Source organism: Strix uralensis, chromosome Z (assembly GCF_047716275.1).
Source record: "Strix uralensis isolate ZFMK-TIS-50842 chromosome Z, bStrUra1, whole genome shotgun sequence".
In the NCBI taxonomy this organism is placed as follows: Eukaryota; Metazoa; Chordata; class Aves; order Strigiformes; family Strigidae; genus Strix; species Strix uralensis.
Genome location: NC_134012.1, coordinates 81,281,400 through 81,286,827, shown reverse-complemented (window position 1 = coordinate 81,286,827; position 5,428 = coordinate 81,281,400). Strand labels below are relative to the sequence as shown.

Here is a 5,428-nt window from a genome sequence, read left to right as displayed (position 1 = left end):
TGGAGGAATAACCCAAACCCACACCAGCTCTACTGCCAGGCAGAGGCACAGCAGCGACTCCCCTCCTACGCCAGACACACTGTCACCGTGTTTGGGGAGCTGACGTACCTCTCCTGTTTCAGACTCCACCGCTGTATCTCCCCCAGCTTCTGTGAGGACACCGAGCAGAGAGGGGGGTGCATGTGGCAAAGCTTCTGCCTGGTGCTTGATGTCCACTTTGCCTGCAGGGACAATTTTCTCTTCCAAACTCAGGTCTAGAAAGCAAAAGCATGTGCAACATGGTGACTTCTTGGAAGCAAACTGAGCTAAAGCAACCCCCACCCAAAGCCCTACACTTCTGTGGTCAGCCCTCCGATGCCCTGTCTGCAGGCTTCAGCTCATCCTGCAGAGGAAAACGTTCATGTTTGGAGAGCAGTGGCCAAAGAGAGGCCACAGGACAAGCAGGGCTGAGAGGACAACACTCGATGCCCAGTCCTGCCAGAAGCAACACGGAGGTTTCTGGTGTCCCAAGCCCCAGCCAGTGCCAACCCTCAGTCCCCTCTCTCACCTCTGAATCTCTCCAGGGGGGCTGGCAGCTCCTCGTCTGCTGGGCTGGAAAGGCTGCCCGCTTCCTCCTCAAAGAGATCCCTGCAGTTCTCCACCAGAAACTCCACCAGCACGTTCACCTGCACACATCAAACGGTGGGTCTCAATCCCGCTGCCTGACAAGGGACCAAGCAGCCTTTCCCACCCCTGCCCCCTGCTCCTGCCCAGAGCCTGTGGCTGTGGGGCTGCTCCTCCAGGCAGCCACCCCGACAGCATTTGCTGGCAGGAGGAGGCCTGCAGAGCCCTCTGCACAGCCAAGCGCTGGTGGGCTGGGAAGGCTGCCCCAGCGGGTGGGATGTGTGCCTTGTGGGTCACCTCCAGCATGGCCTCCAGCGGGAGCAGGTCCGCGTGGGCTGGGCTCAGCAGGTTCGGCCCAACGCAGACAGCCAGGTTGCTGCAGCCCATCCTGCTGGTGGCGGCGTGGTGGCCGATGTGCTGGAGGAGGGACAGCAGCCGCTTCAGGAGGAGGAGGTTGGCTGCAGGCAACTTCTCGGCCACCCTGGGGGAACAGGAACACGGCGCTAATAAAGCAGATGTTGCCCACAGCATTCCCCAGACTCACCTGAGGCCAGTGGGAGCCAGCGCAGCTTTCCAGGTGCTCTGGGCCAGCGGTCAGGGCTCCTGCTCAACAGGCAGGCTGCTGCCCACACTTACGCTCTCAGCTCCCGGATCTTATCCTCCCTGCTGGCCTTCTGCATCGCCGCCATCCAGTCCTCGTACAGGTCGGTCACGAGGAGCTTGCAGGGGATGCTCCGCAGGAAGTCCTGCAAGGCCCAGGGCTCCAAGTGAGCCTTTGAGCACTCGGGGCCAGACAGGAGCTCCTCCAGCCGCAGGGCAGAAGCGCTCACCTTCAGGATGGCGGCCAGCAGCAGCGCGGGCTGGCTTCCCAGGTCGACATCTGCACCGCAGTCCAAGGCCTCCCGCAGCTCCCGAAGCTCTGTCCCACCGGCGGCTCTGCGGAATGTCCCCTCCGTCGCTGGTCCTTCCTCCTTCAGCACAGCCAGCAGCTCCTGCAGGAGAGGCAGGAGGAGTTGCGTGGCCGAGGAGCCGCCTTCCAGCGGCGGTGGCCAGAGCACTGCCCCAGAGCTGGCTCCGTGCTGGGGGTGAAGAGCCCAGTGCCCCATCCCTGGAGCTCTTGGGGACACGCGCTGCCCCTCTGGAGCTTGCGGAGGGAGGGCTGGGGACCCCCTGGACAGGCTGGCTGACCTGGATGGGCCGGGGCAGTGTGCCATCCTCGCAGAGTGCTGCCAGGGGCTGCCCAAAGAGCGCCCTGCTGCAGCCGGAGCCCGCCTGCCCTGGTGCCGGGGCAGTGGCCGGGCTCCGCCGCAGAGCGAAGGGCCAGGGCAGCCCCCACCTCCTCCTCCTCCTGCTGCTGCTGCTGCTGCTGCTGATCCCTCCTGCTGCAAAGGAAAAGAGAGCAAGAGCCCGTCAGTGGATGCCGCCAGGCCAGCGCTCCCAGAGCCTGCCCTGCCCTGCTCTGCCCTGCCTGCAGCACGGTGCTGAGTGCTGTGCCAGGACAGGCAGGGAGCCAGCAGCTGGAACCGCGGCTCCAGCTCAACAGCTCCGGCTCGGGGGCTCCTGAGAGCATGGGACAGCCTGTCCCAGTCCTAGCCCTGTCCTCCTCCAGGCTGTGGGCAGCACCAGAGGCTGCGTGTCCCTGCAGAGCCACGTCCATTGGCCGCTGCCCAGCGCTGTCCTTCCTTCTCCGGCTGGCGTCCTCCCTCGGGCTGCCCAACCTGCATGGGGACACTCAAGGGACAAGTGAGCACAGCCCAGCCGCTTGCAGGAGGGGCCTTTCTTTCCCAAACTCACCTGGTGAGCGGCAAAGTCCCCCTTCACTGCTAGACAGGACCGTCGGAGGGCCTTGCTTGAGATCAGCCTGCAAGAACCCAGCACCAGCAGCCTGAGCACCGTGGAGTGGGGACCCTCTGCCCTCACGGGCCCTCTGCCCTGTGTGGCAGGTTTTCTCCCAGTGCCACCAGCGAGGATATGCCGGCATTCCTGGTGGCTCCTCAACCCTCCCCACTCCCTGAATTGCACCAGGGGACCCTCCCTCCCTCCCTCCCTCCCTCCCTCCCTCCCTCCCTCGCAAGCTCACCCCACTGCACGCCCATCCCTGCACCCCAGCACAGCCAGAGGGGAAAGGCAACCGTTCTCACCTCTGTCTGGTGCTCCACCAGCCTCTCCAGGCTCCTGGTGCTGAACGGCCTCCACTGACAAGAGAAGCAGCGGCAGAAGGTGAGCAGTGATGCCTGTGCTGCTCGGCTGGAGGAGCAGTGCTGGGGACAGCGCCCAGGCCAGAGAGATACTCACAGCATGGCAGCGGCTCAGCTGCTTCTCCAGGAGCTTGAGTGATGGGACGAGGGTCTCTTGGGGCTTCTTGGCTCCGTCGGGTGTCCTGTGCACCAGGAAGGGACAGGGAGAGAGCTGGGTGAGCCCCAAGCCGCCTCTTCTCTCTCATCAGGCAGCTCTCCGCGAGAGCTGCCCGCAGCCGTGGGGGCACCTCTCCCCAGCTGGGGAGCTGTGTTCCCCCATCTGGCTGTGCCTGCAGCACCCCCCAGCTTACCCCAGCAATGTATGCACCCACAGCTCCTTCAGCACCTGGGAGCTGCAGCAAGAGGAGAAACAGCGTCAGGCCCCGCTGCCCCCCAGCCCGTGGGCAGAGGCGGATGCCTGCACAGCCCTGCCCCATGGGGAAGGACACAGGGGCAGGACGAAGCCCCGTGGGGCAGGACAGAGCCGCTGCCCAAGTCCTGGCTCCCTCTGTCCTGCCACAGCACCTACTCTGGCCCTTCCCTTCTGGGGATCAAAAGGTGACCAGGGGATGCAGGACGCAGAAATGCCCCCCATCCCTCCCTGCCGGCGTGCTGCCCAATCCCTGCCCAGGCTCTGCACGGAGGGCAGAGGCCCTTCACAGGAACCTCTCCTGCCCGGCCATGGGACGTGGCACCACGACTCACCAGAAAGTGGCAGTGCAGGAGCCCCTGGGCCAGAGGAAGATGAGGGAGCTCCTCTCCTCGCGGCTGCCAACACCCTCCACCTCTTCCTCCCACGCCGCCTCCTTCCTGTCACTCAGCACCCACAGCTGGTCCAGGGCCAGGCGGAGCTGTGGGTGCAGGGTGGTGCCACCTCTGCAGAGAGCAGAGGCAGGCAGTGAGCTGGAGGTGGCCTCCTTGGGGTGCCCCCCCCGGGCAGAGCCCTGCTCCCCTCCTGCCCTTGGGACGGGCATTGGTGCATCCAGCACACAGGTCCCAGGGCCGGGGGCCAGGGTGTCCCAGCCCTTGAGCCGGGGCCAGGGATGGGGCAAGGGCAGCTGGGTCGGAGGGTCTTACCACAACTTGGTGACCACCAGTTCCTTCTGGAGGAGGAGAAGGCGCCTCTTGCTCCTCTCGCAGCCCCGGGTCAGCTGCACGTCTGCGCTCAGCACCGGCTCTGTGTCGGCGAGAGCGTCCCTGCGGAGCAGAGCACAGCAGGCATCAGAAAGGCCGCTGCTGCGGGGCCTGGCCGTGCCCCCCTGTCCCTGAGCCGCAGGGGGAGCCCACCTGGAGCTGCAGCAGCCGTTGGCCTGGCCCATCCTGCCCGGGACAGGAGGACCCTCGCTGTGCACCAAGGATGCGGCCCAGCCGGTGACAGCGAGGATGGGAAGCGGGTTGCCGGAGCCTGGTCAGCGCTGCTCAGCCAGACCCTGCCTCCTCCCAGTGCCGCTCCGTGCCAGCACAGCTCCGTGCTGCCGGCGCTGGGGGCTGTTGGCTCCAACTGACTGACAGCTCGAGCCCAACGGACAGTGGGAGGGGCCATGGGCTGGGCATTCTCTCCAGCATGGCCCCGCCTCTCTAGCATGGCCCCGCCTCTCTTGCCCTGGGGAGCCCAGCGCAGGACGGAGCAGAGGGAAGGACCCCCCCTCCCTCCACCTGCTGGCAATGCCTCTTGCCTTGGGCTTCCCCGCTGGCTCCCGGGCTCCAGCTGCACTTGCTGCCGCTGCTCACCGCCCTCTGGCCTTGACTGGTCAGTCACTTTCTACCCACCTCCCCCTCTCCTCAGCCAGCCCACGCTGCTTCAGCGTCTCCACGGGGCTATTCTGGCAGACGCTGCGGAAAGCCTTCCTCACGTCTGGGTGGACAGTGGCCACCGCACTCCTCTCGTCTCCCCAGCCAGTCATTTCACCACAGAAGGTTATTAGGTGGGGCCAGCAGGGTTTCTCCTGCTGACTCCATGCTGACGCCTAGTTCCAATGACCTTTGTTCCTTCATGTTTCCAGGACGTGCTGCGGCATTCCCAGCACCTCCATGAACACAGGAGCCCCTTTTCTCATCCAATATAATAATATGTTCAGGGTACCTGGTCCTATCTAAAACTGCTATGGAAATACTTGCGTGCTTGGCCTTAATCCAGGCGTGGTTTTTTCAAGCCTCTCCAAGGACGTGACTGTGAACACTATAGTAACTATTGAACAAGATGTGCGGGCTTTGTCCTCATGAGTCTACACGAGAGGGGAGAAGCAGCTGTGGTGGGGCAATTCCCCCGCTGCTTGCGGGGCCGCTTGGTGCTCGGTGTGATTCCAACCCCTCTCCTGGGCCACACATCAGCCGAGGGTGGTGTGGATTGTACATGGCAGGGGACTAAAGCCTGCAGCTCGTCGAGGCTGAACTGGAGTTCAACTGCCCGTTGGCCAGGATCCTGCAGCCCTCGTCATGATGGTGCCTGGGACACACACACACACACACAGAGTGACAGAGAGGGGAGGAACCAGCCACCTGGGGACTCCCCAGCCCCACTCTGAGGGAACCCAGGTGTCCGGGGGGCACCCTGGTGTGTGTGGGGGTCACTGGAGTGGAGGTTGGTC

General features: G+C 64.5%; 1 long non-coding RNA gene across 1 annotated transcript; it reads right to left on the bottom strand.

Moving 5' to 3' along the window:
* Positions 1-946: 946 nt before the first annotated feature.
* LOC141938151 (uncharacterized) lies at positions 947-1,543 on the bottom strand. Its single transcript, XR_012627185.1, has 3 exons — positions 1,434-1,543; positions 1,240-1,349; positions 947-1,084 (listed from the first exon to the last, which is right to left on the bottom strand). It is a non-coding gene; the product is annotated as an uncharacterized LOC141938151 (long non-coding RNA).
* Between the last annotated feature and the right edge of the window lie 3,885 nt (positions 1,544-5,428).